The following is a 21,013-nucleotide window of genomic DNA, read 5'->3' as shown; positions in this document are numbered from 1 at the left end:
ATCTTCTCCTTGGTATAGTGGTTTCTCCATCAAAAATAGCACCTGCAATATTACCTTTCAACATGGCTCCTTCTAGAAAGATTCAGTTGTAAGTCATTCACTGTGATGGAGATTCATTCCCTCCATTTGCAGTTCTAATACTCATTGTTTCTTCTTATTTTACTTACTCCTATATTGCAGGACATGACTAATTTCTTGCATGCTTTTGATTTCCACAGCCTCTCTCTTTCGTCTTATTTTCTGGGAGAGGCTCAAATCCAAACATGAGGAAAATAAAACCTGAAAGAAACCCACATTATTTTCCTTTCTCTGTTCAATCCTCAATTCATCAATTGAATTCTGAATTTTGTTTAAAGTAGTGATTGTTGCAGTTTCCCCTGCAAAGCTCATTTCCATATTTTTATACCTACTGATTAATATTCTATGCCTGATTTTTATAGGAATAGAGGATGACTTGTTTTTAGAATAGCTTTTTCGGGTCACTGATCAAATATCTTCTTCCTTTTATGATTGTTCTACTTTAATGGCTGAATTATTCTACAACTTGTTCATTTGGCAGATGGAAATTAGTACAGCTGCAAATAATAGTATATTTCTGATTTTTTAAAATCCTTTTGGAGAACTATCTCCATCCTATCTTCTCAACACTCAGAAATATTAATGGGTGACTATCATTTGCCTCTGGTTTTGGATCAATATTGGCTTGTCTCATTTAGCTTAGGGAGAAAAAAAGGATTAAATAGAGACAATGTGTTTAGTTTTTGCTGTTGATAATCCTAATATTAATATGAGCATGGTCTTACACTAGTTCACCTTATGGAAAAGAAAAAATACTACGTATGATTTTAAATATCGAGGTGGTTAACAAAAATCACTACCTCCTGCACAATCACACACTTGCCTACATCCTCTATGACAACTATCTGAACACACTTGGCACTTCAGATGCCCTCCTAGATATGTTGTCTACTGGAGAAGCCAATGTTCCCAACTACAGCTGTGGAAGGAAGGACAATCTTTTGGTGATTCTTGATGGGGCTAACAGAGACTTCTCCATCCAGATGTCAACATTAGTCAGCCCCTACAAAATCATCCAGGTTTGTGTTTGTGTTTTTCTATCTGGTAAAGTGAGTGGATTGTTGGTGTGTGAGTGATGGATTCAACCATTTATAGAGTATAGAATTCAAGAGCTGCTTTTCACCATGACCATTGTAGGTTTCATGGCTGGGGATTGAGATAATAGTGCATAAGGAGAATGGGTCAAAACAGAAATATCTACTCATGAGACCATCCTCATTGCTTTGAGGGCTTCTGGTGCACACTTGTGTAGATGAGGAGAGGCTCTGTGTTCAATACAAGAGGAAATTGCAGCACTGAAGGAAAGCTCACATTTGTTTCGTATTATTACCAAAATAATGATACTGTCAAACATGAATTAACCATTTTATAAAAGAATTACAAATATGTTAGCCAAAGTGTCCACTATTTTTTTGCCCTAAAACACTAGTGTTCAAATTCATCCTTCAATGTTTTTGAGAACAATATTGCCTCTGGAGATGATTTTCTAACAGTTGAACAATTTAAGAAATATCCCAAATGGTGGGACATTCTACTGGAAGGTTCAAAAATACATATAATAAAACCTTTTTGGGAAGGAACTTATAATCTGATTATTGTAAATTTAGGGGTCATAAAAATACTACTTTCATTCTCTATGCTTTTTCTATTTATTTTTTAAAAAATCTACATTGGAATGATATTTCATTAATGTTCTGCCTTTTATATTCTATATCTTGATAAGGCCCAATGACTAATCAAGAAGAAACTGTTCTAATATGTGCATGAGAAAAAAGATGGATTTATTAAAAGCTAAATAATAGAACTTGGTAAAACCCTAAATGTCACACAATTCTTGGCTCCTTTTTTCAGGTCAGTGATAGAATTGCTTCAGAGGCTCTGAGTGATAAAAATAAATTCCCTTTTTTCCATCCAATGGTCCCCAAAGAAGGACTTCAATACCCAGCAATTGTCCAACTGCTCCTCCATTTTGAATGGACCCTGATTGGCCTCTTTGATCCAGACACAGAGAATGGAGAGCATTTCATGAGAACTTTTTCTCCTATGCTTGTCAGGAATAGAATTTGTGTTGTTATATCACAACAATTCTCAACAACCACACACACAGCACCCCTCAGGGTTGCCATCTCTAAGTGGAAACAAGTTAATGTTTTTGTTCACTTCATAGAGTTTGATCCCATTTTGGACAGAATTCGTCCCTTCCATTCAATACTTGAAGGTTTCCCAAGACCCATTGAAGGGAAGGTATGGATCATGACAATGGTTGGGGCCTATTCCATGGGTGACAACCCTCTTCTCAAGTATGTCCATAGTATTTGGACCTTTCCTTTTCAGTTTCAAAAGAATTGGAGTAAAGATGATGCTTATAAAGATGATTTCTTTCTGGAACATGAATTTCAAAATGAGTATTTTCACTGTTCTGTTTCAAAACACATCATTTCTGTCAAAGGACGAAAAAGATGCACCCAGAAAGCCCCAATGGAAACCCAAGAGAAACAGAAAAGGATGCAGATCCGAAATTCAGGTTATACTTACAGTGTCATTAAAATTCTTGCCCATGCCTTAAATGCTGCATCCAAATCCAAGAGAAGAAGGGAGAAGGGAGAAAAAAGTTTGGGGGTGCCAAGGCTGCAGCCGTGGAAGGTGAGGGGTCCCAACTCTGATCCAACAAATTAAATTCCTTTTCAAAGTCTTTGGTGCTCTTTCATCTTAGTTGCTTAAGATCCTAAGCTTCTGTAGAACATCTTGTACTTACTGGAAGAGCGTTGCATCCTAAGTTCTACAACCAAGAGGTTTTGTATATTCCAAAAATGTTTGCAGGCTTTTTCTGATTTTAAGCTCCTGTAAACCAAGATGGCCTTTCTCCTTGTAGTCTTTCCAAAAGGGAAAATGAAGCTCCTTTGATCTCTTCCTCACCTTCTTTGTCCTTCCCTAAAGCAGAGGAAAATTTTCTTCTCCAAGTGTGGTTCCTTCAAGAGGACTTTTATGATTCAACTGGGTCATTAATGACATAATTGTCAAATTAATGATATGGTTATTAGCATATCATTAAAATATTACTACCATTTTATTATAATCAGTAATCAATCCACATGTAGAACAATCTCAGAAAAACTACTAATGAAATCTTAAAGAAAGATATAGGTTGTGCCTGCCATTCATTTGTATTATACAAAATGCAATGATATATCAAGTCCTAGGTGCTAAATATTAGTTTCCAATTTGATTTTACATATGCACGCCTCTGTGTCTTAAAATCATATTTTGATTTGCTGGAAGCTGGGAATTTTTAAAGGTGATCAAAATAACTTCTATAATTTCTGCATCACAAAATCATGATTTATCTACTTCCTTTTTTTAAATGAAAATATCAAAGAAGCAACGACCAAGGTCTAAATGTTTTTTTTTTCAATTTTATCAATAAGATTACAATTTAATTGAGTAAAGAAAGTTGTATCCACTTCATTATCATGCCATCCAGTGGTCATTTAAGAAGATCCCCATTCATCACATCAGGAAGGATTTTGTTGATTCTTTGCTAAAATCAAAGTTATACCACTAGCATTCACACAGTTTAATAAAAAAAGTGTGATGATATGTGGGAATTAATTTGGAGGATGAGAGAAAGAGATGCTGCATAGGAAGCATTGAATAAGATGTGGGAGAGGAAACCATCAGCTGCCTAACAGCAGAAAAAGAAACTCAAATAAGATCTGTCAAATGAGTTCATTAAAAGATTTGAACCTTCACATTCCTAAACTAAAGTAGAATTAGTGCATCTGATAATTCCGCCCCTTGATCTTCTTGAATGAAGATTAGCCTTGCAACTATATCTGTTTAAGAAATCCTTGCTTTCTGCTAATCACCATGGTTTTTTTCAAGAAGTTTATGAGCACTGTAGTTACTGTAGATGTTTTTTCTTCAATTGATTTGTGACCTTTCCTAAAATGTACCCTATAATAGACAATTTTAATCAATTATATTGTCAGTGTTTCAAGTAATTGTTGAAAGTAGAACCCCGAGGCAGAGAGCAATAGCAATAGCAGTTAGACTTATATACCGCTTCATAGGGCTTTCAGCCCTCTCTAAGCGGTTTACAGAGTCAGCATATTGCCCCCAACAACAATCCGGGTCCTCATTTTACCCACCTCGGAAGGATGGAAGGCTGAGTCAACCCTGAGCCGGTGAGATTTGAACAGCCGAACTGCAGAACTGCAGTCAGTTGAAGTAGCCTGCAGTGCTGCATTTAACCACTGCGCCACCTCAGCTCTAGAGAGATTCCTCAAAGAACAGTTTATTGGATACATTATATTGGCACAATGTTGAAAGCCGATTCTGAAAGGTCCCAAGCTTTTCACCTAACATAAAATTGATATTTCCCCCCTGTACTCCAAGTCATCAGTCACATTGTCCAATAAAGGTGCTGGCATGTTGCTTGGTTACTCCACTCCTCCTCTCTAAGCCACCTGTTGGAATGACCTTGGTTCCCACAGGAATTTTTGTTTTGTTTTGACCGCAAAATCCCAGCTATCTAATATCCCGCCTTCCCATCCCCTCTTCTGTCTTGTGGAAACCCTGAAGCCAAAAAGATGGCCTCAGCTAGGTTCTATTCAAGGTAGAGATATATCTTCTCTCAATATACTAAGTGATTGAGAACTATTATTGAACCTTTATTCTTGAGTTTTGAAGATAGTGGCAACAATTGTTCTCCCAACTCACAATATTTAGAAGTTAAACAATTCAAATATAAAAAGGTCATGTGAGATTGAAGATTTCTGCCTTTAAAATTCCTGGATGTTTCCATTCTAGTTCCATCCATTTCTAAAGAAGAAGGAATTGTACAACCTTTCCCTGCTGAAATTGTACTTGGATCAAAAGGGAGACGTAGCAGCAGATCTGTGGATCATTAGTAGGGTGATTCTTCCCAAGAAAGATCCCATCGACAAGCATTTGGGGAATTTTGAAAGCAAGAGATTGATAATCAACCAAGATACTTTGTCACAACTAAAGTTGCTCAACAAGGTGGGGAAAATATTGATGTCTTTTCTTCATTTTTCCAAAGAATCGGGACCCTTTTCAAGGGGGATAAACCTAGTAAAAAAAGTGGGTATCCTGCATTGAGAATTGAATGTGCAGAGTAAAACATCTATAATTATATTAGATAGAGGGGCTTCAATTCTTTTTTTTAATTATTATTTTTTCCTTCTACAATACCTTACAATCATTATATCAACATTATTATGTCATCATACCTGTACATATAAATATTATTTCGCTTCTATGTTTATAAACCTTTATACACAGTTCTATTTCTTTCTCTCTTTCTCTCTCTCTCTCTCTCTCTCCCTCCCTCCCTCCCTCCTTCCCTCCCTCCCTCCCTGCCTCTCTCTTTAGATAGATAGATTGATTGATTGTTTTTTGGCTTAATTAATTTTATTCTTGTTTTTCAGCCATTTGTACCAATTGTTCCAAATTTCATAATATTCCGACTCTTCTTTGTCTTTTAATTTTAGTGTTAATTTGTCCATCTCTGCACAATCCAAATTTTTTTGTATCACTAATTCGTCCGAGGGGACATTATTTTGTTTCCAGCATTGAGCAAATGCTATTCTAGCTGCAGTCAGTAGATGTGTTAATATGTACTTAATTTTCTTTGTATGTTTCCCTTTGATTATTCCCAGCAGAACGAGTTTGGGTTTGTATTTAATTTGTTATCCTGTAATTTCTTGCACCCTTTTCAAATTTTTGTCCAATATTTTTGTGTTTCCGGGCAGGTCCACCATATGTGATAGAAAGTTCCTTGTATTTTTGTACACTTCCAGCAGGTCGGCTTCATGTTTGGGTACATTTTAGCCAATCTCATTGGTGATAAATGCCAATGATAAAACATTTTATACATATTTTCTTTGAGTGCTACTGATCATGTTAGTTTATAATTTGTGTTCCAAATTCTTTCCCAATCCACAAGACCTATATTGTGTCCAAACGTTTTGGCCCACGCTATCATGCAACCTTTAACTTTTTCTTCTTCTAATGTTACTTCTAATAAATATTTGTAAATTTTCGTTCTGAATTTATTTTCCGGGCCAATTAAAATTTTATCTATTTGTTGTAATTCTGTGTATATTCCATATTCTTTTACATCTTTTTATATCTCGATTGTAGTTGAAGGTATGGCCACCAGTCTATATTTATATTTTGCTCCTTTAATTCCTGATCTGTTTTCAAATTTCCCTGGATGTCTAAAATTTCACTATATCTAACCATTTTTGATAGATCTAGTGTATTGGGATGTGTCATGGCTTCCATAGTGGAAAGCCATGTCGGTATTTTCACATAGTATTTTTCTCTAATTTTATTCCAGACCTGTGTCAGTGCATCTCTAATATAGTGTCTGTGAAAGTATTTTTGTTTCTTTTTACTCTCTTCCCATAGGGAAAAGTGCAATCCCGTTTGCAAATCATGGCCCTCTAATGTTAATATACTTTTATTTTTTAAATTTATCCAATCCTTAATCCAAGTTAATGCTGCTGCTTTGTAATAAAGCTCCCAGTCCGGGAGTCCCATACCACCTCTGCTTCTGTCATCCTGTAGAGCTTTCAACTTTATCCTGGCTTTCTTCCCTTGCCATATAAATTTTAATATAATCTTGTTCAATTCAATAATATTTTTTTCTAATTTTATGGGGATTGTTTGAAATAAGTATAGTAGTCTCAGTAATACATTCATTTTTATCGCTGCTATTTTCCCTAATAATGATAGTTGTAGTTTCCACCATAATTCTAGATCTTTCTTTATTTGCACTAATTTTGTATAGTTATTTCCTTTTATAGTTGAGCACTTTGCAGTTAGCCATATTCCAAGAAATTTAACTTTCTTTGTCACTTGCAGTCCTATTATTCTTGCTAATTCTTTATTTTGTTCTTCCTTCAAATTTTTAGTTATCATTTTAGTCTTTTCTCTATTAATCTTTAACCCTGCTACATCTCCATATTTTTCTAATTCTCACATTAAACTATTTCCTGTTTCTAGCAGATCTTCTATAATGAATACCAAATCATCTGCAAAGGCCTGAATTTTATACTCCTCTCTTTTAATTTTAGTTCCTCTTATCTCCGAATTTTGTCTAATTCTTATTAGCAGACTTTCAAGCATCAGGATGAAGAGCAGAGGTGATAGTGGGCAACCTTGCCTTACTCCTTTCATTATTTTAAAGGTCTCTGTCTTCCCCCATTTAATAATATATTTGCCCTTTGGGTAGAGTATATCGCTTCTATTAATCTTTCAAATTGGTCCCCTAATTTCATATTCTTAATTTGTTGCATCATGAATTCCCAATTTAAATTGTCAAATGCTATCTGTGCATCCAGAAAAATATGTGCCCTTGTTTCTCTGGATGCGCCTCATAGTATTCTAAGATATTTGCTACTATTCTGGTATTAATTTGTCTTGTTGGGAGAAATCCATTTTGATCTGGATGTATTTATCATTGTAAGCCGCCCTGAGTCCCCTCAGGGAAAAGGGCGGCCTATAAATGCTAATAAAATGAAAAAAAATGAAATTTAGTCATTTAATAGCTTTTTTTCAATCTCTCCTCTATTATTGTTGTGAATATTTTATAGTTGGCATTTAACAATGAGATTGGCCTATAGTTTTGAATCTTTTTTCTATCTGCACCTTTTTTAAGTATTAATGTAATATGTGCTTCACTCCAAGAATCCAGTATTTTTGCTTTCATCAGTGTCTCATTATACATCTCCAATATCAAGGGTTCTATCAATTCGTTCAATTCATCTATTATTTTATACCATTCTGCTGGAAATCCATCTGGGCCTGGCGTTTTATTATTTTTCTGTTTTTGGATCGCCTGTTTCAATTCTAGTTTCATTGTTTTTTATTTGACAACATCTCTTTCATGTCTTCTGTTATTGATGGTGTTTCTTCTCTGTTCAGATATTCTTTTTTTTTCATCTATTTGTACCTCTTTATACAGATTCTCAAAGTCCTTGTATGCAATCTTTTTCTTCCCTTCCATTGTATGTTGTAATTCACCAGTTTCCTCTTGAAGTTGATATATTGTAGATGGTTTAATGGTGGACAGTATCACATGGCTTGAGCTCCTGAACAGAAAAGGGGGATCACATGCTTCCAGATGTTGGGAGAAGAAGAAAAGAGAGCGAGATGCTGAAACTTTCTGGTTTCATGCCTTCTCTAGCTTTTGAACTTGAGCTTGTTTTCTGATTGGTTGTCAGGCTTTTTGAGGCTTTTTTCACCCCAATTGTTTGGAAAAATGGGCCAAAAAAGCCTTGAAAATGGGCCAAGAAAACCCAGAAAAACAGGGCAAAAAGTCACAAAAATGAGAGGAAAAAAGCCTCCAAAAAGGGCTTCTAAAAATGTCAAAAACATATAAATTTTTTTTTTAAAGGGCCTGAAAAATGGCCAGCGGGTATTCAGGCCTTCGGCAATATTCGATCTATAATGCGCACTGACATTTTCACCCTCTTTTGGGAGATAAAATAGTGTGTCATAGTCAAAGAAAATACAGTATGTTATTTCAAAATTATGCCCATATGAAGAATAGAGGAATGCATATGAATTCCACTGTTAGGTGGACCCCCCCTGGTTGTCACTTGATGCTTGAATCTTTTCTCAATTTCATCCCTTCAGACTTGGTTAAGTAAAAAGGTACATTTTTTGCTATCTGATACGTCCCAAGAAAAAGAAGGAGTAATTAAATGAGGCATCTCCTGCAACCATTTGGAAGTATCCAGATTTTTCATATTGGCCTCAGTGAAGCCCAGAGATCATTGGATAATGTTCATATCTACCTCCATCTTACATGAATGATGAATCTCAACATATTTTCTTTGGCATTTCTTCTTTCTCTTCTCAGTCTCTGCCTCAATCCAAATGTGTGAGAAAATGTCGGCCTGGATTTGTCAGGAAGGCTCGGGAAGGAGAACCAGTTTGCTGCTATGACTGCATTCCTTGTCCAGAGGGGACCATCTCCACTCAGGAAGGTGGGTGACACCATAGGGAAACCTTCTAGATTCCACATCGGCATGTTTCATGTGGAATAATTAAAATGCTACACAAGCCATACAACAGGAACAAGAAATGCATCAAAGAAACAGTAAAGATGAATTCTATAGTGGCAATGTGATACAGGAAACAACCACATTAGAGAGGAAGGATAAAGTTGCATGTAAGATAGACATAAGACCTTTGATTAGGATGCTTTCATCAATATGCATTTTAAAGACCAATGTAACCTTTATGATTTTGTTCTTAATTTTCATGGTATCCAATTCCTTCCATACTGGGAGAGATTAGAAAAAGATTTGGAAGGATAAGTTGAAATATCTAATTGGGAGGAACAATTGAGGGAGAGAATTTGGGTTATCATAAAACCCTCAAGTGGATATTTCTTTCCGACTTTCTCTTATCTTTCCAATTCTCTTTATTGTTAGATATCGAGATACAAACAGTTATAACACCAACAAAAAAGGAATATAGTCCTGCTTTGGAAAGGGAAAAAAAGTCTAACATGCTGTGTTAGGATTAAAAGGAACAGAAAGGAGGGGGGAGAGAATTAATAAAAGATCAATCTGCTTAATATCCATGATACTAATGTTGAATTCATTCTCTATTTTAAATTGTTGCCAAATCAAGAGAGGATGGAAATATATTGCTTCATCTTCTCATTTTTATTTGGCAAAAAGACTTACAATTGTTACAGATAACAACTTCAATTCCTCTTCTTGAATTCTTTCATGAATTCATCTTTTTAAATATCTGTTTATTTTAAAATTTATTTATCAAATTTATATTTGCTACCAACTATGCAACGAGAGCATGGGCACTGTTACGAGGTGATTCCCAAGGCTGTTGACAGAATCTCATTTTCAGGGATTTCTTGAAGGCCTTAAAGTTTGGAGATACTCCCTAATCCAGGATAGCCAATGATTTTTAACTGGAATGGGCTGTGCAATCTCCCCTGAAGTAGGCAATTTTGCAACCCTTCTCAAGAGGAACTCCATGGATCCAACCATGTTAGACAAATTTAACTCTGTGTCCAGGATTTTTAGAGCAATTGATTGAGAGCCTAGTTGATGGGTCAATCATCAATAACTGAATTTAAATATTCCTGGGAGAAACATATGTCTTGCATCTGTTAAAAATTAAAATTAAAACAAACAAATAACTAACTAACTAACTAACTTAAAGTAAAGTCAGTTAAAGATAAGAATCTGGTGGATTACCTCAAAGAAGGGAGTTTGTGACACCAGATATTTCTTCTTTTAATCTTATTTTGTTGTTTTTCCTGTTTTTTTTTTAAATAGTTCCATATATTGGAGAATTTTTTGCTGGAATGTATGTATATACAATTTGCTGAGGCTTTCATATCTCTCAGTATCAAATCTCATCTAAAGTTTTTCTTGAAATTTGAAATTATGAAAGAAATGTTACTTTGTTTTCTTAGATACTGAAAAATGCACCAAATGCCCAGATGAACAATATCCAAACAAGAATCGAGTCAAATGTATCCCCAAAAGAATAACCTTCCTGTCCTATGAAGAACATCTGGGCATAATCCTTGTGTTCTTTGCTCTACTCTTGTTCTTAACCACAAGCCTTGTTTTAATCATATTCCTTAAATATCTAGAAACTCCCATTGTCAAAGCCAACAACCGGGACCTCTCCTTCATCCTCCTGATCTCCCTCCTGCTTTGTTTTTTGTCCTCCATTCTCTTCATCGGACAACCAAGGAAAGCCACCTGTCTTCTACGACAAACAGTTTTTAGCATTGTCTTCTCAGTAGCTGTGTCTTCTGTGTTGGCCAAAACTATCACAGTGGTGCTGGCATTCCTGGCCTCAAAACCAGGAAACAGGATGAGAAGATGGTTAGGAAAGAGCTTGACCAACTCCATCATCCTTTTTTGTTCTGGTGTACAAATTTTCATTTGTGCTATGTGGCTGGGAGTTTCTCCCTCATTCCCTGATTCTGACATGCGCTCCCAGCCTGGCGAGATCATCCTTCAATGCAACGAAGGCTCCGTCACCATGTTTTATGTTGTCCTCGGCTACATGGGTTTCCTCGCTTTCATTTGCTTCATAGTAGCTTTCCTGGCCAGAAACCTTCCTGGGGCCTTCAATGAAGCCAAATTGATAACTTTCAGCATGCTGGTTTTCTGCAGTGTCTGGGTCTCTTTCCTGCCCACCTACCTGAGCACCAAAGGGAAGTCTATGGTGGCTGTGCAAATCTTCTCCATCTTGGCCTCCAGTGCTGGACTGCTGGGCTGCATCTTTTTCCCCAAGTGCTACATTATCATCCTTAGACCAGATCTAAACATTAAGGAACATCTAATGATAAAAGTACAGAACTGATAATGAAATTGTTTCTTAGGGTCATAACATTTAACTATTTATTGCAATTTGGTGTTGGTTTATATTTTCCATTTGCCTCTGTTTGACATAGAATAATAAATTTGGAAGGAACCTTAGAGGTCTTCTAGTCCAACCTCCTGCTCTAGAAGCAGACATTTGAGAGAAATTATTGTCCAGCAACTTCTAAAAATCCTCTAGTGCTGGAGCAACTTCTGGGGGCAAACTATTCCATTGGTTTTGTGAGGTCCTCCATCATTGGCTTGGCACCTCACAAGTGTCCTGCCATCAAAGGATCAGGCAATGGAGGGGGACAGTTGGGTGATAAACCTATATGCTTCTATGATGGGAATTTAGGATGGTGAAATGACAGTTGAAGAGGTGCAAAGCAGTTTGGAACCAGTTCATGGCAGGCATCTTTGTGGTTGTTCACTCTGAGTGTGGAATTTCACCAGTCCAAACATTTCCCAAAACATTTCAGTGACGTCGGATTGGCTAAAGACGGACTAGACTTGGGGGAGGGATGGGGAACTGATGGTTTCATATTTGTATTGCTATACAGGAACTTCAGATTCCTCCTGACTTTTCTGCATTTTTAAATAAAAGTTCTTTTCACTGCAGACAAATGGAGTGGAGAGTTTTACTTTCCTAAGGGATCAGACTGGGCCAGGTCTGACATTAGGTGGAATCTGATATGGTGGTCAACCCAGAGAGGACATCATCTCTACCGTGTGGACCATCAGGGGGAGATTGAATGTTGGGGGGAGGCTTTGAAGAGGAACTGGTTCTTTCTGAATGGACAGGAGAGGCAATCTGCTGAGATCCAGGTGGTATCTGGGCATTGGGCAAAAGGAGGAATGGGAGGGGAAGCCCATGGGGATGACTTTCACCCATGGAAGCTGTGGCAGTTGCTGGTGGGAACAATGGGTGGTGCTGGAGGAGGAGAAGAAGAAGAGGGTGAATAGTTTGACAAAGCTGACTGGATGATGGAGAAAGCCATCAAGTTCATGCGGGGGGGCTTTCAAGAACCTAAAGGTGTGTAAACACCAGGCCTGGCCATGAAACCTGATGACCTCCAGCCACAACAGGAGCCTGAGCAACAGCATCCACCGCCACAGCCAGCACCTCACAGTTACTAATATTGAGCAAGGTACCACATATACTGTACCTGTGCATTTTGTTTCTCCCTTTCATCCCAAAAGGTATGTCTAAGTAACCGACTGAGATATAAAAACATGTTTACTTCCTTTCACACATTCTGGTAGGTGGAATTTAGCCCTGTCCTGTGCAAATGCATGAAGTATGTCATCACAATAAGCCAGCATATGGTTTATATATTTTGACAAGGCATATTCAGCCAATCATAGAATAACAGAGTTGGAAGGGACCTTGGAGGTCTTCTAGTCCTACCCTCTTCTTATGCAGGAAACACTATATTATTTCAGATAATGGTTATCTAATCTCTTTTTAAAAACTTCCAATGTAGCGCTTCTTTTCATGAACCAAGTTGTGTGGACTCACCTAGATTTATCACAGATCAGCTATGTGTTGGCCAATGCAGTTTCTTTGCACACAGGATTTGAAAAAAAAAGTATAGGATCTGCTTTTGGATTTGATGTTCATGGGTAACCAGCATGAAAGCTAAGGCTTCAGTTTGGAGACAACAACTGCTCTAAGCTTCATAAGTCTTTTTTTTAAGAAATTGTCAGCACCTCTTCATTGGATAATCAGGAAAGAAAACCACAAGACTCCATTTCTAGAAATCAAGTGTACTTTTACTAATTATAAATGAACAGAAGCGTAGCAAAGCGAAGTCTGATTATTTAGGCACGAAAGCAAATGATATATTGAATAACCCATTCCCCACCCCTTGGCATCCCATGCACAGTCCAATCATAATTCTCCCAAGTGTCAGGTGTGAGATAACTTCGAAAGGCATCACCAAGATGGAATGTCGGTGCCGTTGGCCTTGGCGGGAAACCTCCTCCGCATGGGCAATAGAAACTCCAGAATCTTCCTCCAGCACAATAATCAGTCACCTCCCAAATACCATGCCCTCCCTCCCCGTTTCAATGGCAGCCGAAGCAGCAGCAAAGCAGAGGCTGACATCCGGCCCTCCTCCGGAAAAAGACGGTCAGATCTGGAAAACAATAAAACACAAACAAACAGACGAACAATAAAAAACAGAAAAAGAAAACCGGGGGAGGGAGAGAGAAAAAGTCAGGAAATAGGGACAACTAGGGCTTGTCAGGATAAGCAGAATAGAACTGGCGGAGCAGTTCGGGGGCCCGGACATGAGACTTATCCAACCACTCGGCATGAGACGGAGGGAAATGCTTCCAAGCCACCAAGTACTGAATTCGATTCCGCCATCTGCGAGAGCCCAAAATTTCTCAAATCTCAAAATGCTGTTCACCATCAATCAATAGGGGGGCAGGTGACACATCCACCGGCGGACGTAAAGATGAAAAATGAACAGGCTTAATGAGATTAACGTGGAAAACAGGATACACACAGTTGAGGTGCTTGGGCAGCTGCAAGCAAACCGAAACAGGATTGATGACCTTGATGATAGGAAACGGGCCCACATACTTAGGCCCCAACTTCTTGGATTTTTGTGTAGTTTGAAGGAACTTTGTGGATAGATAAACTTGATCTCCCACCTTGTAATCATAAGGTTTAGTACATTTCTTATCAGCCTGCTTCTTATGCGCAGCTTCTTATGCGCAGCGTCTAAAGCTCGAAGTGCCAAAGGCCAAACATGCCATAAACGCTCACTCCAGTCAGAGATCGAGGAAACTTGCGGCTGCTCACGAGGAACTTCGGGAATAGGAATAAAATCCTGGCCAAACACCACCCAGAAAGGGGTGAAACCAGTGCTGTTATGCACAGAATTATTATAAGCCACCTCTGCATGCGGCAACAAGTCTACCCAATCATCTTGCTGGTAGTTGATGAAACAACGTAAATATTGCTCCAGAACAGAATTAGTCCTCTCACAAGCCCCATTAGTCTGAGGGTGGTGGGCGGAGCTTAAGCCCTGGGCGGAGCCAATCCATTTAAGAAATTCCCTCCAGAACACTGAGGTGAATTGCATGCCCCTATCAGAAATGATGCGATCAGGCACTCCGTGCAAACGGTAAATGTGAGAAATGAATAGTTTAGCGAAGGCTTTCGCAGAAGGAATCCTTGGGCAAGGTATAAAATGAACTTGCTTGGAGAACAAGTCAGTAACCACTCATATGACTGGGTGCCCCTGGCTCTCAGGAACATCAACAATGAAGTCCATAGAAATCTCCTTCCACGGGGCGACAGGGCGAGCTACAGTCTGGAGCAAACCCTGTGGTTTTCCAGGCGGGCATTTAGCGGCCGCACAAACAGGACAGCTGGTGACATAAAGCTCAATGTCCTTTTTCAAAGAGGGCCACCAAAATTGCCATTTTACAAGATGCAGTGTCTTCACGAATCCAAAGTGCCCCGCTACCTGGAATCATGAGCCCGTTGGAGAACCACTAGATGAAGAGAGGTAGGGACGTAAAGCTTCGTCCCAATCCATGGCAAATCATCCCTCAAGGTGCATTCACTTTGATGCTGCTGGAACCAATCATCATGAGGAAGGGTCTTCTTGAGGTCAGAAAGAAAATCTTGAGACACGTCCATCTTAGAGCGTGTTTGTTGTCTAGTAACCACAGGAGCAGCGAGGCTTGACATGGGAACAATGGGCTGGACAACACTGAGCTTAGAGCAGTTGTACTGAGGGAGTCTGGACAAAGCATCACAGCCATGAAGTTCTTCCCCCCCCCCGGGATGTACTTCAGGGTGAAATTAAAACGATTGAAATGTTGAGCCCAGCGCATCTGCTTAGGGGAAAGCTTCCTGGGAGTTCTCAAAGCCTCCACATTCTTATAGTCAGTCCACACCTCGAACGGGTGCTTAGCACCCTTCAGAAAATGGCGCCATGTGGCTAAAGTCCAATGAACAGCAAACGCTTCCTTCTCCCAAATAGCCCAACGCCTTTCTATGTGAGATAACTTCAAAAGGCATCACCAGGATGGAATGCTGGTGCCGTTGGCCTTGGCAGGAACCCTCCTCATGAGCAGTAAAGTAGACAGTTCAAAGTCAGAATCTTCCTCCAGCACAACAGTTAGTCCCCTCCCAAATACCATGCCCCCCCTCCCCATTTCAATGGCAGCCGAAGCAGCAGCAAAACGGAGGCTGACAGGCTCTAAGTTGTCAAAAACACTTTTCCAGCTTCCCTTCTTTTCACTTTCGCTCGTATTTAGTCCATTAATAGATTCATTAATGTCTTAATTTTCTATATTTCCATTCTCTTCTTTAATCTCTGGGGCTCCAACCTCCTCCTCTTTAACTGTAGCACCCCATAGACAGTCCCATTTCTTGTCAAATCTCTTGTCCTTCTGCAATATTTTGAAGTCCAGCCAGGATGTTTTGAATTATTAAATTTTCTGCTTCTGAATATTGATCCATTTTTCAGAATGCCAAGAAATATAAAGGAAACAAAAGTAGGAAGAGGAATCTGCCACTCTAGCCTGTCAAAATTTTAGGAAATGTGTCTGTATTTATTTTGAATCTTGAACACCAGTTCTTTCAGGGTTTTTTAAAATAGGAGGTTAAAATAGGTTTTCATTCTTGCTTATCTTTTCCCTTCTCTTGCCAAAATATTTACCAGAAGCACTAACAAAAACAGGTTTCGTGCTTTTAAGTTTTTCCAAACCCTTCCATTGCAAGGTCAGTGAAACCAAGTGAAGCAGAACAAAAGATACATTGTAACCAAAACAGAAACAAAGTTCAGACTTTGGCTTCCAGGTGGCAGATTCAATAATCAGTGGTTTTAACCAATAGAAGAAGAAAAAAAATTTTTTGTTGAAGTAAGAAAATAAGTTTAATTTAGCCAACAAAAAAATTGGGGGAATAAAAAGGAAAAAAAGTAGAAAGAAAAAAATCAGTCCATAGACTACAAGCAGGGAAACAGGAAATGTTGCAATTTACTTCAATCCACAAAACATTGTTACTAACAAGAGCAGGAAATCTTCTAATAGTCCAATAAGTGTCAAAATCGCCACTTTATTCTTACTTTGGGGACTGGATGTTGTTGTTGTTTTTCTTAAAAAAAGTTTCTTAACACGGATCTTCTGAAAGTAAAAAAAAAAGAAAAAGAAAACCTCACCAGATGGAACGCTTTCGCTTCGTCTCTTCCTTCAGGAGCCGTCTCCGACTATGCCAGCCTGGGGGCTGCCTCTTTGTCCTCAGTTGGAAGCGCTACCCTTGGGTCAAACAGGGACTTTGTGATGTCCCTGTGACCAGCAAGGCTTTGGCTTCCCCTGTCGCCGTCTCTTTGGGACGGTTTAGGTGCTACCGGACCGTCCAAAGACAAAAGTTTCATCGACAGACCCGGACTGTCGGGTCTGTGCGATGTGTCATCGCGACCTGGCTCCCTCCTGATGATGCTTTTTGAAGATGTCTCCCACATGACACCTGTGGGGTGTGCGGATTGGACTGTGGGATGGGGTTACCAAGGGGAGGGGGTTAGGTCACATATCGATATCTATGATAACGCACGCTTTTGCCTTAGATCTTGCTTTGCTTAGCTGCTATCTTTTCATAACCAGTAAAAAGTACTCTTAATTCTGCAAAATGGAGTTGAGTGGTTTCTTTCTTGGTTACTGAGGGAGGCCACCTTGACAGGTGGCAAATGAGGCACAGAGATGTTTGCACTTAGAAGACAGATGGCATGGGCAAAGATAGAATGTTTATCTTTGCAAGAGAAAAATAATATTTTAAAAAAGAATCTGGGGAGGGGGTCCTTGGGGGGTCCTTGAATTTGATGGTTTTCTTGCAGAAGTTGCTTGGGCCAAACTAGGCCCCATTGTGGTGGTTAGAAGGGGGAGGGGTTGCTCTCAGTTTGTGATAAACTAAAAGGACCCCCCCACTGCCTTCTAGCACTGAGGATGTTACCTATTTGGCAGTGGTTAAATTCATTTTTTTTTTACTACTGGTTCGGTAGGCATGGCTTGGTGGGCATGGCAGGGGAAGGATGCTGCAAAATCCTCATTCCCTCCCCACTCCTGGGGTCAGCCAGAGGTAGCATTTGCCAATTCTCCAAACCACACAAAATTTCCACTACCGGTTCTCCGAAACACTCAAAATTTCCACTACCGGTTCTCTGAACCACTCAAAATTTCCGCTACTGGTTCTCCAAACCACTCAAAATTTCTGCTACTGTTTCTCCGAACCACTCAAAATTTCCGCTACAGGTTCTCCGAACCATTCAAAATTTCTTCTACCGGTTCTCCTAACCATTCCAAATTTCCGCTAATGATTCTCCAAACCATTCAAAATTTCTGCTACCACTACCTACTTTTTGGTTAGCTAGGAAAAAGGGGGATAGAAGCATCACCACCAGAGGGATTCCTAACTGGCTGACAAACCGTACCCAATGAGTAGCCCTTAATGGGTCTACATCTACCTGGAGGGAAGTAAGCAGTGGGGCACCCCACGGTTCCCGCTTAGGCCAGGACTCCTCAAGATCTTCATAAAACACTTAGATGAGGGAATAGAAGGAGAACTCTCCAAATGTGCAAATGATACTAAGGGGGCAGGAGTACCTCACACCCTAGTGATGGCTAACCTTTTTGTAAAGGTGTGCCAAAATTGTGAGTGCACGTGCTATAGCACATACGCTCATGCCTAGACCCACAGCGGAATACGCCCCACCCACCTGCGCATGTGCACAGACACCCCACATACATATGCGTGACCCCCACATGGGTGCACGTGCCCCCCTGCGAGTAGGGCTGTGTGTTTCCACCCCCCCCCAAGTCTCCGGAGACTTTCCTGAAGCCTGGGGAGGTTGAAAACCGCCTCCCCGGAGAACCTCTGGAAAGTGGAAACGGATCACTTCCGAACTTCTGGTTGGCATGCTGGGCCCATTTTCCACCCTCCTCAGGCTTCAGGGAAGCTTCCGGAGAGCCTGGAGAGGGTGAAAAACAGGTCCAACAGGCCAACCAGAAGTTTGGAAATGAACTAGTAATCCAGTCAAATGGCTGTCCAGTCATTTCTTGAAAACTGCCAGTGACGGAGCACCAAAACTCTGGGAAACAAGCATTCCCATTCTTGGATTGTTCTCGCTGCCCAGAAATTTTTTCCTACTTCTAGGTTGGAATTCTCCTTCAAAAGCTTCCACCTGCTAATTCTCATCACTTGTGTCCTGGTTAGACTACTGCAATTCAGTTTATGGAGGGGCCGGTTTGCCCTTGAAGTCTACCCAGAAATAATGCCTGGCTCAACTCCCTGGCCAGGATTGATGTGGCCACATCACACCCCCGATGTTGTGGCGGCCGGTTGTGAGTCCAATCTGCAGCTCTGCTTTCAAAGCCTCCTGTGGCTCAGCCAGGATATCTGAAAGGCCATCATCTGTCCACCCCAGAGGGCCAGAAAGCACCAGCTCAGGGTTCCCTCCTCCCCTTGGGGGCAGTTGAAGGTCTATGTGGGCTCCCCCCACCACAATCACAACCTGCCCTTTGGCCCCACTTCAAGGGCTGCCAAAAACATGCCTCTCCCAGAGGGCCTTTGGGGGGGGGGGTTGTCATGGACGCTTTAAAAGGGAATCTTAAAAAACTTATTCAATGTCTGTAGATCTCCCAGATAAATGACACAAATAAAACATAAACATGTTGCTATTTTTAATAGGAAAGACGGAGTAACATTTAAAAAATTCAGAATAACGTAAGTGTAGAATAACACAGAGATATTAAGATAAAAAAAGTTTGTTGATTATAAAGGTCCTTTAACTGTCCTATCTCTCATCTAAACTGCCAGCCGCAGAGTAAGGCAGGGATTCCCAACCTTGGCAGCCCCTGGAGGATGCAGGGACTTCCAGCACCTAAAGTCCCCAGGTAGCTACACTGGCTGGGGAATTCTGGGAGTTGAAGTCCACACCTCTCCCAGGTGCCAAAGTAGAGAAAGATGCACAACAAGGTTGCAGCACCTAGGAGGCAGTGCTTACGTCACGATGACACGACCTGCGATCTCGAAGTCCCAAAATCACAGTTGATACTTTTGCTGCTGGATGGTCTGTATAGACCTAAATCGTCCCGCAGAGACGGTGATCAAAAAGAATACGTCTTGCTGATCTCAGAGACCATGCACAGTCCCTGATTGATCCAAGAGAAGTTCTTCTAGCCGGCGACAAAAGCACAGCCAAAAGCTGATGAAGTTGGGACAGCTCCGGAATGGAAGGAAACGGAAAGAGAAAGTGTGTACAGCTGGTGAGGAAATTTTACTGTTTTAAAAGAGACTCCCCCCCCAAAAAAACCTTAAAGCTAAATTAAATTTGAGAACAGAAGAAATAAGCAGCGAAATTAAGCTACATTTGGATTGCATTGGACAGTATGTTATCTTTCTTTTTAAATGCTATTTTATGGATGGAATTTGTGCAAGTCTTTTAAAGCAAACGGATTAGTCTTTCTTCTTCTATTTTTTTATTTTTGTAACCTATGGATTAAAATCCTTCTTTTTTTCATTTCTACATGAGTTTTTTTTCCCTTTGTTCTACTTCATTTCATTCAAGAATTTTACTTCTTTTAAACCTGGAATATAAAAAAGATATAAGGTAGTCTGCTTGACCTAATTATGGCCAAAGTTATATAGTCAATATTCAATATCAAATATTCTGATCAAAGTCGAGGTTTTGCATCATTAGCAGAAAACAGTTGCTGAAGTGTCAGGAAGTATTTTTATGCATCTGGGAACAAGCAGACCCAGACAGGGAGTTTCCTGTTATTCTGCAAGATGTTTCTTGTTTTGCTTCTCTAAGCCTCCCTATATGTCACGCATGATCTATAATGTGCTGACCATGGATATATTTTTGGAATAGTAACTGTTGGCCATCTGGCATAGACATTTTTGGTTCCTCTTATTACCTTATTTGCTTAGATACTGCCTCTACAGATGTTTACGTAATTTGCACTATAAATGTATGTCTTTAAGAACCTTTTGGGGTTCAAACTTTTGTGCTCGTTTGGCATGTTTGAACCTGCGCATTCAATAAACTTTTCCTATATTGCATCGCTTGGCTTGATTGTCTCTTAATTCTACTACAGATACATAAGGAATACAAAGAGGGTTAATACATTAGAGGGAAAAGAAGTAACACTGCCACCTGGAGGCTGGAGGTTTGAGGCTTGGAAACATTGTACTTTCATTTCTTTCTTTCATCATTTTGACTTTGCTCTTCAAGGCCTTGCAGCTTGTTTACAGAGAGTGATAAGAAGAGCACAGCTTGTTTATGCAGATGTTCTTTTGAACCTTATTGGCAACTGGAGAAAAGTGAAAACAAGGCCTTATTGTGAAAGATTGTTAATGAATTTGTGATTGATTTAATAAAAAGCTTTGAAAGCCAGAGTGGAAGTGTTTACCAGTTGGAGGAATGGCATAACATCAAGATCAAAAAGAAGCCTCAACATTGCAAAAAATAATGTTTGAAATTCAAAATTTACTAGAAGTATCAGAGAGAATTGAGAAGAAGCTG

The sequence above is a fragment of the Thamnophis sirtalis genome, unplaced genomic scaffold, assembly GCF_051295495.1.
Source record: "Thamnophis sirtalis isolate CommonGarterSnake01/CBP01778 unplaced genomic scaffold, rThaSir2_p1.2 scaffold_3, whole genome shotgun sequence".
NCBI classification, from domain to species: domain Eukaryota; kingdom Metazoa; phylum Chordata; class Lepidosauria; order Squamata; family Natricidae; genus Thamnophis; species Thamnophis sirtalis.
Note: the sequence above shows the minus strand (reverse complement) of the source record.